Source organism: Euwallacea fornicatus, unplaced genomic scaffold (genome assembly GCF_040115645.1).
Source record: "Euwallacea fornicatus isolate EFF26 unplaced genomic scaffold, ASM4011564v1 scaffold_51, whole genome shotgun sequence".
NCBI classification, from domain to species: domain Eukaryota; kingdom Metazoa; phylum Arthropoda; class Insecta; order Coleoptera; family Curculionidae; genus Euwallacea; species Euwallacea fornicatus.
Genome location: NW_027096019.1, coordinates 340,549 through 355,022, shown reverse-complemented (window position 1 = coordinate 355,022; position 14,474 = coordinate 340,549).

Genomic DNA, 14,474 nt, shown 5'->3' with positions numbered 1-14,474 from the left:
TTTATGTGCACAAACACACATCTTTCATGACCTTTCAAGATTTGAACCTCCGTAACTTCGGCAAATGAGCTTCAAATACCTTCAAAATTTTACCACAGAATCACATCGACGAACTCTTTTTAACACAGTTAAGAAGGCTTCATTATATCTCGGTGAGTTTTCTAGAAAACGAGTAATTTATGTGCACAAACACACATCTTTCGTGACCTTTCAAGATTTGAACCTCCGTAACTTCGGCAAATGAGCTTCAAATACCTTCAAAATGTTACCACAGAATCACCTCGACGAGCACTTTAACACGACAAATAAGGCTTCATTATATCTCGGTGAGTTTTCTAGAAAACGAGTAATTTATGTGCACAAACACACATCTTTCGTGACCTTTCAAGATTTGAACCTCCGTAACTTCGGCAAATGAGCTTCAAATACCTTCAAAATTTTACCACAGAATCACATCGACGAACTCTTTTTAACACAGTTAAGAAGGCTTCATTGTATCTTGGTGAGTTTTCCAGAAAACGAGTAATTTATGTGCACAAACACACTTCTTTCGTGACTTTTCAAGCTTTGAACCTCCGTAACTTCGGCAAATGAGCTTCAAATACCTTCAAAATTTTACCACAGAATCACATCGACGAACTCTTTTTAACACAGTTAAGAAGGCTTCATTGTATCTTGGTGAGTTTTCCAGAAAACGAGTAATTTATGTGCACAAACACACTTCTTTCGTGACTTTTCAAGCTTTGAACCTCCGTAACTTCGGCAAATGAGCTTCAAATACCTTCAAAATTTTACCACAGAATCACATCGACGAACTCTTTTTAACACAGTTAAGAAGGCTTCATTGTATCTTGGTGAGTTTTCCAGAAAACGAGTAATTTATGTGCACAAACACACTTCTTTCGTGACTTTTCAAGCTTTGAACCTCCGTAACTTCGGCAAATGAGCTTCAAATACCTTCAAAATTTTACCACAGAATCACATCGACGAACTCTTTTTAACACAGTTAAGAAGGCTTCATTGTATCTTGGTGAGTTTTCCAGAAAACGAGTAATTTATGTGCACAAACATACTTCTTTCGTTACTTTTCAAGTTATGAACCTCCGTAACTTCGGCAAATGAGCTTCAAATACCTTCAAAATTTTACCACAGAATCACATCGACGAACTCTTTTTAACACAGTTAAGAAGGCTTCATTGTATCTTGGTGAGTTTTCCAGAAAACGAGTAATTTATGTGCACAAACATACTTCTTTCGTTACTTTTCAAGTTATGAACCTCCGTAACTTCGGCAAATGAGCTCCAACTACCTTCAAAATTTGAGCACAGAATCACCTCGACGAGTAATTTAACATGACAAATAAGGATTCATTGTATCTTGCTGAGTTTGCTAGAAAACGAGTAATTTATGTGCACAAACACACATCTTTCGTGACTTTTCAAACTTTGAAATTCCGTAACTTCGGCAAATGAGCTCCAAATAGCTTCAAAATTTGACCACAGAATCACCTCGACGAGCACTTTAACTCGACAAATAACGCCTCATTGTATCTTGGTGAGTTTTCCAGAAAACGAGTAATTTATGTGCACAAACACACTTCTTTCGTGACTTTTCAAGCTTTGAACCTCCGTAACTTCGGCAAATGAGCTTCAAATACCTTCAAAATTTTACCACAGAATCACATCGACGAACTCTTTTTAACACAGTTAAGAAGGCTTCATTGTATCTTGGTGAGTTTTCCAGAAAACGAGTTATTTATGTGCACAAACACACTTCTTTCGTGACTTTTCAAGCTTTGAACCTCCGTAACTTCGGCAAATGAGCTTCAAATACCTTCAAAATTTTACCACAGAATCACATCGACGAACTCTTTTTAACACAGTTAAGAAGGCTTCATTGTATCTTGGTGAGTTTTCCAGAAAACGAGTAATTTATGTGCACAAACACACTTCTTTCGTGACTTTTCAAGCTTTGAACCTCCGTAACTTCGGCAAATGAGCTTCAAATACCTTCAAAATTTTACCACAGAATCACATCGACGAACTCTTTTTAACACAGTTAAGAAGGCTTCATTGTATCTTGGTGAGTTTTCCAGAAAACGAGTAATTTATGTGCACAAACATACTTCTTTCGTTACTTTTCAAGTTATGAACCTCCGTAACTTCGGCAAATGAGCTTCAAATACCTTCAAAATTTTACCACAGAATCACATCGACGAACTCTTTTTAACACAGTTAAGAAGGCTTCATTGTATCTTGGTGAGTTTTCCAGAAAACGAGTAATTTATGTGCACAAACATACTTCTTTCGTTACTTTTCAAGTTATGAACCTCCGTAACTTCGGCAAATGAGCTCCAACTACCTTCAAAATTTGAGCACAGAATCACCTCGACGAGTAATTTAACATGACAAATAAGGATTCATTGTATCTTGCTGAGTTTGCTAGAAAACGAGTAATTTATGTGCACAAACACACATCTTTCGTGACTTTTCAAACTTTGAAATTCCGTAACTTCGGCAAATGAGCTCCAAATAGCTTCAAAATTTGACCACAGAATCACCTCGACGAGCACTTTAACTCGACAAATAACGCCTCATTGTATCTTGGTGAGTTTTCCAGAAAACGAGTAATTTATGTGCACAAACATACTTCTTTCGTGACTTTTCAAGTTTTGAACCTACGTAACTTCGGCAAATGAGCTTCAAATACCTTCAAAATTTTACCACAGAATCACATCGACGAGTAATTTAACATGACAAATAAGGATTCATTGTATCTTGGTGAGTTTTCTAGAAAACGAGTAACTTATGTGCTCAAACACACATCTTTCGTGATTTTTCAAGTTTTGAACCTCCGTAATTTCGGCAAATGAGCTTCAAATACCTTCAAAATTTTACCACAGAATCACCTCGACGAGCTCTTTAACATGACAAATAAGGATTCATTGTATCTTGGTGAGTTTTCTAGAAAACGAGTAACTTATGTGCTCAAACACACATCTTTCGTGATTTTTCAAGCTTTGAACCTCCGTAATTTCGGCAAATGAGCTTCAAATAGCTTCAAAATTTTACCACAGAATCACCTCGACAAGCTCTTTAACATGACAAATAAGGCTTCATTGTATCTTGGTGAGTTTTCTAGAAAACGAGTAATTTATGTGCACAACACACTTCTTTCGTGACTTTTCAAACTTTGACCCTCCGTAACTTCGGCAAATGAGCTCCAAGTACCTTCAAAATTGGACCACAGAATCACCTCGACGATCTCTTTAACATGACAAATAAGGCTTCATTGTATCTTGGAGAGTTTTCTAGAAAACGAGTAACTTATGTGCACAAACACACTTCTTTCGTGACTTTTCAAGCTTTGAACCTCCGTAACGTCGGCAAATGAGCTTCAAATACCTTCAAAATTTTACCACAGAATCACATCGACGAACTCTTTTTAACACAGTTAAGAAGGCTTCATTGTATCTTGGTGAGTTTTCCAGAAAACGAGTAATTTATGTGCACAAACACACATCTTTCGTGACCTTTCAAGATTTGTACCTCCGTAACTTCGGCAAATGAGCTTCAAATACCTTCAAAATTTGACCACAGAATCACCTCGACGAGCACTTTAACACGACTAATAAGGCCTCATTGTATCTTGGTGAGTTTTCTAGAAAACGAGTAATTTATGTGCACAACACACTTCTTTCGTGACTTTTCAAACTTTGACCCTCCGTAACTTCGGCAAATGAGCTCCAAGTACCTTCAAAATTGGACCAGAGAATCACCTCGACGAGCTCTTTAACATGACAAATAAGGCTTCATTGTATCTTGGTGAGTTTTCCAGAAAACGAGTTATTTATGTGCACAAACACACTTCTTTGGTGACTTTTCAAGCTTTGAACCTCCGTAACTTCGGCAAATGAGCTCCAAATCGCTTCAAAATTTTACCACAGAATCACCTCAACGAGCTCTTTCACACGACTAAGACGGCTTCATTATATCTTGGTGAGTTTATTAGAAAACGAGTAATTTATGTGCACAAACATACTTCTTTCGTGACTTTTCAAGTTTTGAAACTCCGTAACTTCGGCAAATGAGCTCCAAATAGCTTCAAAATTTGACCACAGAATCACCTCGACGAGCACTTTAACACGACAAATAAGGCTTCATTATATCTCGGTGAGTTTTCTAGAAAACGAGTAATTTATGTGCACAAACACACATCTTTCGTGACCTTTCAAGCTTTGAACCTCCGTAACTTTGGCAAATGAGCTTCAAATACCTTCAAAATTTTACCACAGAATCACATCGACGAACTCTTTTTAACACAGTTAAGAAGGCTTCATTGTATCTTGGTGAGTTTTCCAGGAAACGAGTAATTTATGTGCACAAACACACTTCTTTCGTGACTTTTCAAGCTTTGAACCTCCGTAACTTCGGCAAATGAGCTTCAAATACCTTCAAAATGTTACCACAGAATCACCTCGACGAGCACTTTAACACGACTAATAAGGCCTCATTGTATCTTGGTGAGTTTTCCAGAAAACGAGTAATTTATGTGCACAAACATACTTCTTTCGTGACTTTTCAAGTTTTGAACCTACGTAACTTCGGCAAATGAGCTTCAAATACCTTCAAAATTTTACCACAGAATCACATCGACGAGTAATTTAACATGACAAATAAGGATTCATTGTATCTTGGTGAGTTTTCTAGAAAACGAGTAACTTATGTGCTCAAACACACATCTTTCGTGATTTTTCAAGCTTTGAACCTCCGTAATTTCGGCAAATGAGCTTCAAATACCTTCAAAATTTTACCACAGAATCACCTCGACGAGTAATTTAACATGACAAATAAGGATTCATTGTATCTTGCTGAGTTTGCTAGAAAACGAGTAATTTATGTGCTCAAACACACAACTTTCGTGACTTTTCAAGCTTTGAACCTCCGTAACTTCGGCAAATGAGCTCCAACTACCTTCAAAATTTGACCACAGAATCACCTCGACGATCTCTTTAACATGACATATAAGGCTTTATTGTATCTTGGTGAGTTTTCCAGAAAACGAGTAATTTATGTGCACAAACACACTTCTTTCGTGACTTTTCAAGCTTTGAACCTCCGTAACTTCGGCAAATGAGCTTCAAATACCTTCAAAATTTTACCACAGAATCACATCGACGAACTCTTTTTAACACAGTTAAGAAGGCTTCATTGTATCTTGGTGAGTTTTCCAGAAAACGAGTAATTTATGTGCACAAACATACTTCTTTCGTTACTTTTCAAGTTATGAACCTCCGTAACTTCGGCAAATGAGCTTCAAATACCTTCAAAATGTTACCACAGAATCACCTCGACGAGTAATTTAACATGACAAATAAGGCTTCATTGTATCTTGGTGAGTTTTCCAGAAAACGAGTTATTTATGTGCACAAACACACTTCTTTCGTGACTTTTCAAGCTTTGAAATTCCGTAACTTCGGCAAATGAGCTTCAAATACCTTCAAAATTTTACCACAGAATCACATCGACGAACTCTTTTTAACACAGTTAAGAAGGCTTCATTGTATCTTGGTGAGTTTTCCAGAAAACGAGTAATTTATGTGCACAAACACACTTCTTTCGTGACTTTTCAAGCTTTGAACCTCCGTAACTTCGGCAAATGAGCTTCAAATACCTTCAAAATTTTACCACAGAATCACATCGACGAACTCTTTTTAACACAGTTAAGAAGGCTTCATTGTATCTTGGTGAGTTTTTCAGAAAACGAGTAATTTATGTGCACAAACATACTTCTTTCGTTACTTTTCAAGTTATGAACCTCCGTAACTTCGGCAAATGAGCTTCAAATACCTTCAAAATTTTACCACAGAATCACATCGACGAACTCTTTTTAACACAGTTAAGAAGGCTTCATTGTATCTTGGTGAGTTTTCCAGAAAACGAGTAATTTATGTGCACAAACACACTTCTTTCGTGACTTTTCAAGCTTTGAACCTCCGTAACTTCGGCAAATGAGCTTCAAATACCTTCAAAATTTTACCACAGAATCACATCGACGAACTCTTTTTAACACAGTTAAGAAGGCGTCATTGTATCTTGGTGAGTTTTCCAGGAAACGAGTAATTTATGTGCACAAACACACTTCTTTCGTGACTTTTCAAGCTTTGAACCTCCGTAACTTCGGCAAATGAGCTTCAAATACCTTCAAAATTTTACCACAGAATCACATCGACGAACTCTTTTTAACACAGTTAAGAAGGCTTCATTGTATCTTGGTGAGTTTTCCAGAAAACGAGTAATTTATGTGCACAAACATACTTCTTTCGTTACTTTTCAAGTTATGAACCTCCGTAACTTCGGCAAATGAGCTCTAACTACCTTCAAAATTTGAGCAAAGAATCACCTCGACGAGTAATTTAACATGACAAATAAGGATTCATTGTATCTTGCTGAGTTTGCTAGAAAACGAGTAATTTATGTGCACAAACACACATCTTTCGTGACTTTTCAAACTTTGAAATTCCGTAACTTCGGCAAATGAGCTCCAAATAGCTTCAAAATTTGACCACAGAATCACCTCGACGAGCACTTTAACTCGACAAATAAGGCCTCATTGTATCTTGGTGAGTTTTCCAGGAAACGAGTAATTTATGTGCACAAACACACTTCTTTCGTGACTTTTCAAGCTTTGAACCTCCGTAACTTCGGCAAATGAGCTTCAAATACCTTCAAAATTTTACCACAGAATCACATCGACGAACTCTTTTTAACACAGTTAAGAAGGCTTCATTGTATCTTGGTGAGTTTTCCAGAAAACGAGTAATTTATGTGCACAAACACACTTCTTTCGTGACTTTTCAAGCTTTGAACCTCCGTAACTTCGGCAAATGAGCTTCAAATACCTTCAAAATTTTACCACAGAATCACATCGACGAACTCTTTTCAACACAGTTAAGAAGGCTTCATTGTATCTTGGTGAGTTTTCCAGAAAACGAGTAATTTATGTGCACAAACATACTTCTTTCGTTACTTTTCAAGTTATGAACCTCCGTAACTTCGGCAAATGAGCTTCAAATACCTTCAAAATGTTACCACAGAATCACCTCGACGAGTAATTTAACATGACAAATAAGGCTTCATTGTATCTTGGTGAGTTTTCCAGAAAACGAGTTATTTATGTGCACAAACACACTTCTTTTGTGACTTTTCAAGCTTTGAAATTCCGTAACTTCGGCAAATGAGCTTCAAATACCTTCAAAATTTTACCACAGAATCACATCGACGAACTCTTTTTAACACAGTTAAGAAGGCTTCATTGTATCTTGGTGAGTTTTCCAGAAAACGAGTAATTTATGTGCACAAACACACTTCTTTCGTGACTTTTAAAGCTTTGAACCTCCGTAACTTCGGCAAATGAGCTTCAAATACCTTCAAAATTTTAGGACAGAATCACATCGACGAACTCTTTTTAACACAGTTAAGAAGGCTTCATTGTATCTTGGTGAGTTTTCCAGAAAACGAGTAATTTATGTGCACAAACATACTTCTTTCGTTACTTTTCAAGTTATGAACCTCCGTAACTTCGGCAAATGAGCTTCAAATACCTTCAAAATTTTACCACAGAATCACATCGACGAACTCTTTTTAACACAGTTAAGAAGGCTTCATTGTATCTTGGTGAGTTTTCCAGAAAACGAGTAATTTATGTGCACAAACACACTTCTTTCGTGACTTTTCAAGCTTTGAACCTCCGTAACTTCGGCAAATGAGCTTCAAATACCTTCAAAATTTTACCACAGAATCACATCGACGAACTCTTTTTAACACAGTTAAGAAGGCTTCATTGTATCTTGGTGAGTTTTCCAGGAAACGAGTAATTTATGTGCACAAACACACTTCTTTCGTGACTTTTCAAGCTTTGAACCTCCGTAACTTCGGCAAATGAGCTTCAAATACCTTCAAAATTTTACCACAGAATCACATCGACGAACTCTTTTTAACACAGTTAAGAAGGCTTCATTGTATCTTGGTGAGTTTTCCAGAAAACGAGTAATTTATGTGCACAAACATACTTCTTTCGTTACTTTTCAAGTTATGAACCTCCGTAACTTCGGCAAATGAGCTTCAAATATCTTCAAAATGTTACCACAGAATCACCTCGACGAGTAATTTAACATGACAAATAAGGCTTCATTGTATCTTGGTGAGTTTTCCAGAAAACGAGTTATTTATGTGCACAAACACACCTCTTTCGTGACTTTTCAAGCTTTGAAATTCCGTAACTTCGGCAAATGAGCTTCAAATACCTTCAAAATTTTACCACAGAATCACATCGACGAACTCTTTTTAACACAGTTAAGAAGGCTTCATTGTATCTTGGTGAGTTTTCCAGAAAACGAGTAATTTATGTGCACAAACACACTTCTTTCGTGACTTTTCAAGCTTTGAACCTCCGTAACTTCGGCAAATGAGCTTCAAATACCTTCAAAATTTTACCACAGAATCACATCGACGAACTCTTTTTAACACAGTTAAGAAGGCTTCATTGTATCTTGGTGAGTTTTTCAGAAAACGAGTAATTTATGTGCACAAACATACTTCTTTCGTTACTTTTCAAGTTATGAACCTCCGTAACTTCGGCAAATGAGCTTCAAATACCTTCAAAATTTTACCACAGAATCACATCGACGAACTCTTTTTAACACAGTTAAGAAGGCTTCATTGTATCTTGGTGAGTTTTCCAGAAAACGAGTAATTTATGTGCACAAACACACTTCTTTCGTGACTTTTCAAGCTTTGAACCTCCGTAACTTCGGCAAATGAGCTTCAAATACCTTCAAAATTTTACCACAGAATCACATCGACGAACTCTTTTTAACACAGTTAAGAAGGCTTCATTGTATCTTGGTGAGTTTTCCAGGAAACGAGTAATTTATGTGCACAAACACACTTCTTTCGTGACTTTTCAAGCTTTGAACCTCCGTAACTTCGGCAAATGAGCTTCAAATACCTTCAAAATTTTACCACAGAATCACATCGACGAACTCTTTTTAACACAGTTAAGAAGGCTTCATTGTATCTTGGTGAGTTTTCCAGAAAACGAGTAATTTATGTGCACAAACATACTTCTTTCGTTACTTTTCAAGTTATGAACCTCCGTAACTTCGGCAAATGAGCTCTAACTACCTTCAAAATTTGAGCACAGAATCACCTCGACGAGTAATTTAACATGACAAATAAGGATTCATTGTATCTTGCTGAGTTTGCTAGAAAACGAGTAATTTATGTGCACAAACACACATCTTTCGTGACTTTTCAAACTTTGAAATTCCGTAACTTCGGCAAATGAGCTCCAAATAGCTTCAAAATTTGACCACAGAATCACCTCGACGAGCACTTTAACTCGACAAATAAGGCCTCATTGTATCTTGGTGAGTTTTCCAGGAAACGAGTAATTTATGTGCACAAACACACTTCTTTCGTGACTTTTCAAGCTTTGAACCTCCGTAACTTCGGCAAATGAGCTTCAAATACCTTCAAAATTTTACCACAGAATCACATCGACGAACTCTTTTTAACACAGTTAAGAAGGCTTCATTGTATCTTGGTGAGTTTTCCAGAAAACGAGTAATTTATGTGCACAAACACACTTCTTTCGTGACTTTTCAAGCTTTGAACCTCCGTAACTTCGGCAAATGAGCTTTAAATACCTTCAAAATTTTACCACAGAATCACATCGACGAACTCTTTTCAACACAGTTAAGAAGGCTTCATTGTATCTTGGTGAGTTTTCCAGAAAACGAGTAATTTATGTGCACAAACATACTTCTTTCGTTACTTTTCAAGTTATGAACCTCCGTAACTTCGGCAAATGAGCTTCAAATACCTTCAAAATGTTACCACAGAATCACCTCGACGAGTAATTTAACATGACAAATAAGGCTTCATTGTATCTTGGTGAGTTTTCCAGAAAACGAGTTATTTATGTGCACAAACACACTTCTTTTGTGACTTTTCAAGCTTTGAAATTCCGTAACTTCGGCAAATGAGCTTCAAATACCTTCAAAATTTTACCACAGAATCACATCGACGAACTCTTTTTAACACAGTTAAGAAGGCTTCATTGTATCTTGGTGAGTTTTCCAGAAAACGAGTGATTTATGTGCACAAACACACTTCTTTCGTGACTTTTAAAGCTTTGAACCTCCGTAACTTCGGCAAATGAGCTTCAAATACCTTCAAAATTTTAGGACAGAATCACATCGACGAACTCTTTTTAACACAGTTAAGAAGGCTTCATTGTATCTTGGTGAGTTTTCCAGAAAACGAGTAATTTATGTGCACAAACATACTTCTTTCGTTACTTTTCAAGTTATGAACCTCCGTAACTTCGGCAAATGAGCTTCAAATACCTTCAAAATTTTACCACAGAATCACATCGACGAACTCTTTTTAACACAGTTAAGAAGGCTTCATTGTATCTTGGTGAGTTTTCCAGAAAACGAGTTATTTATGTGCACAAACACACTTCTTTTGTGACTTTTCAAGCTTTGAAATTCCGTAACTTCGGCAAATGAGCTTCAAATACCTTCAAAATTTTACCACAGAATCACATCGACGAACTCTTTTTAACACAGTTAAGAAGGCTTCATTGTATCTTGGTGAGTTTTCCAGAAAACGAGTGATTTATGTGCACAAACACACTTCTTTCGTGACTTTTAAAGCTTTGAACCTCCGTAACTTCGGCAAATGAGCTTCAAATACCTTCAAAATTTTAGGACAGAATCACATCGACGAACTCTTTTTAACACAGTTAAGAAGGCTTCATTGTATCTTGGTGAGTTTTCCAGAAAACGAGTAATTTATGTGCACAAACATACTTCTTTCGTTACTTTTCAAGTTATGAACCTCCGTAACTTCGGCAAATGAGCTTCAAATACCTTCAAAATTTTACCACAGAATCACATCGACGAACTCTTTTTAACACAGTTAAGAAGGCTTCATTGTATCTTGGTGAGTTTTCCAGAAAACGAGTAATTTATGTGCACAAACACACTTCTTTCGTGACTTTTCAAGCTTTGAACCTCCGTAACTTCGGCAAATGAGCTTCAAATACCTTCAAAATTTTACCACAGAATCACATCGACGAACTCTTTTTAACACAGTTAAGAAGGCTTCATTGTATCTTGGTGAGTTTTCCAGGAAACGAGTAATTTATGTGCACAAACACACTTCTTTCGTGACTTTTCAAGCTTTGAACCTCCGTAACTTCGGCAAATGAGCTTCAAATACCTTCAAAATTTTACCACAGAATCACATCGACGAACTCTTTTTAACACAGTTAAGAAGGCTTCATTGTATCTTGGTGAGTTTTCCAGAAAACGAGTAATTTATGTGCACAAACATACTTCTTTCGTTACTTTTCAAGTTATGAACCTCCGTAACTTCGGCAAATGAGCTCCAACTACCTTCAAAATTTGAGCACAGAATCACCTCGACGAGTAATTTAACATGACAAATAAGGATTCATTGTATCTTGCTGAGTTTGCTAGAAAACGAGTAATTTATGTGCACAAACACACATCTTTCGTGACTTTTCAAACTTTGAAATTCCGTAACTTCGGCAAATGAGCTCCAAATAGCTTCAAAATTTGACCACAGAATCACCTCGACGAGCACTTTAACTCGACAAATAAGGCCTCATTGTATCTTGGTGAGTTTTCCAGAAAACGAGTAATTTATGTGCACAAACACACTTCTTTGGTGACTTTTCAAGTTTTGAACCTACGTAACTTCGGCAAATGAGCTCCAACTACCTTCAAAATTTGACCACAGAATCACCTCGACGAGCACTTTAACTCGACAAATAACGCCTCATTGTATCTTGGTGAGTTTTCCAGAAAACGAGTAATTTATGTGCACAAACATACTTCTTTCGTGACTTTTCAAGTTTTGAACCTACGTAACTTCGGCAAATGAGCTCCAACTACCTTCAAAATTTGACCACAGAATCACATCGACGAACTCTTTTTAACACAGTTAAGAAGGCTTCATTGTATCTTGGTGAGTTTTCCAGAAAACGAGTTATTTATGTGCACAAACACACTTCTTTCGTGACTTTTCAAGCTTTGAACCTCCGTAACTTCGGCAAATGAGCTTCAAATACCTTCAAAATTTTACCACAGAATCACATCGACGAACTCTTTTTAACACAGTTAAGAAGGCTTCATTGTATCTTGGTGAGTTTTCCAGAAAACGAGTAATTTATGTGCACAAACACACTTCTTTCGTGACTTTTCAAGCTTTGAACCTCCGTAACTTCGGCAAATGAGCTTCAAATACCTTCAAAATTTTACCACAGAATCACATCGACGAACTCTTTTTAACACAGTTAAGAAGGCTTCATTGTATCTTGGTGAGTTTTCCAGAAAACGAGTAATTTATGTGCACAAACATACTTCTTTCGTTACTTTTCAAACTTTGAAATTCCGTAACTTCGGCAAATGAGCTCCAAATAGCTTCAAAATTTGACCACAGAATCACCTCGACGAGCACTTTAACACGACAAATAAGGCTTCATTGTATCTTGCTGAGTTTTCAAGAAAACGAGTAATTTATGTGCTCAAACACACATCTTTCGTGACTTTTCAAGATTTGAACCTCCGTAACTTCGGCAAATGAGCTTCAAATACCTTCAAAATTTTACCACAAAATCACCTCAACGAGCTCGTTCACACGACTAAGAAGGCTTCATTGTATCTTGGTGAGTTTTCCAGAAAACGAGTAATTTATGTGCACAAACACACCTCTTTCGTGACTTTTCAAGCTTTGAACCTCCGTAACTTCGGCAAATGAGCTTCAAATACCTTCAAAATTTTACCACAGAATCACATCGACGAACTCTTTTTAACACAGTTAAGAAGGCTTCATTGTATCTTGGTGAGTTTTCCAGAAAACGAGTAATTTATGTGCTCAAACACACATCTTTCGTGACTTTTCAAGATTTGAACCTCCGTAACTTCGGCAAATGAGCTTCAAATACCTTCAAAATTTTACCACAGAATCACCTCGACGAGCTCTTTAACATGACAAATAAGGCTTCATTGTATCTTGGTGAGTTTTCTAGAAAACGAGTAATTTATGTGCACAAACTCACATCTTTCGTGACTTTTCAAACTTTGAAATTCCGTAACTTCGGCAAATGAGCTCCAAATAGCTTCAAAATTTGACCACAGAATCACCTCGACGAGCACTTTAACACGACAAATAAGGCCTCATTGTATCTTGGTGAGTTTTCCAGAAAACGAGTAATTTATGTGCACAAACACACTTCTTTGGTGACTTTTCAAGCTTTGAACCTCCGTACCTTCGGCAAATGAGCTCCAACTACCTTCAAAATTTGAGCACAGAATCACCTCGACGAGTAATTTAACATGACAAATAAAGCGTCATTGTATCTTGCTGAGTTTTCTAGAAAACGAGTAATTTATGTGCTCAAACACACATCTTTCGTGACTTTTCAAATTTTGAAATTCCGTAACTTCGGCAAATGAGCTCCAAATCGCTTCAAAATTTTACCACAGAATCACATCGACGAACTCTTTTTAACACAGTTAAGAAGGCTTCATTGTATCTTGGTGAGTTTTCCAGAAACGAGTAATTTATGTGCACAAACACACTTCTTTCGTGACTTTTCAAGCTTTGAACCTCCGTAACTTCGGCAAATGAGCTTCAAATACCTTCAAAATTTTACCACAGAATCACCTCGACGAGCTCTTTAACATGACAAATAAGGCTTCATTGTATCTTGGTGAGTTTTCTAGAAAACGAGTAATTTATGTGCACAAACACACATCTTTCATGACCTTTCAAGATTTGAACCTCCGTAACTTCGGCAAATGAGCTTCAAATACCTTCAAAATTTTACCACAGAATCACATCGACGAACTCTTTTTAACACAGTTAAGAAGGCTTCATTATATCTCGGTGAGTTTTCTAGAAAACGAGTAATTTATGTGCACAAACACACATCTTTCGTGACCTTTCAAGATTTGAACCTCCGTAACTTCGGCAAATGAGCTTCAAATACCTTCAAAATGTTACCACAGAATCACCTCGACGAGCACTTTAACACGACAAATAAGGCTTCATTATATCTCGGTGAGTTTTCTAGAAAACGAGTAATTTATGTGCACAACACACTTCTTTCGTGACTTTTCAAACTTTGACCCTCCGTAACTTCGGCAAATGAGCTCCAAGTACCTTCAAAATTGGACCAGAGAATCACCTCGACGAGCTCTTTAACATGACAAATAAGGCTTCATTGTATCTTGGTGAGTTTTCCAGAAAACGAGTTATTTATGTGCACAAACACACTTCTTTGGTGACTTTTCAAGCTTTGAACCTCCGTAACTTCGGCAAATGAGCTCCAAATCGCTTCAAAATTTTACCACAGAATCACCTCAACGAGCTCTT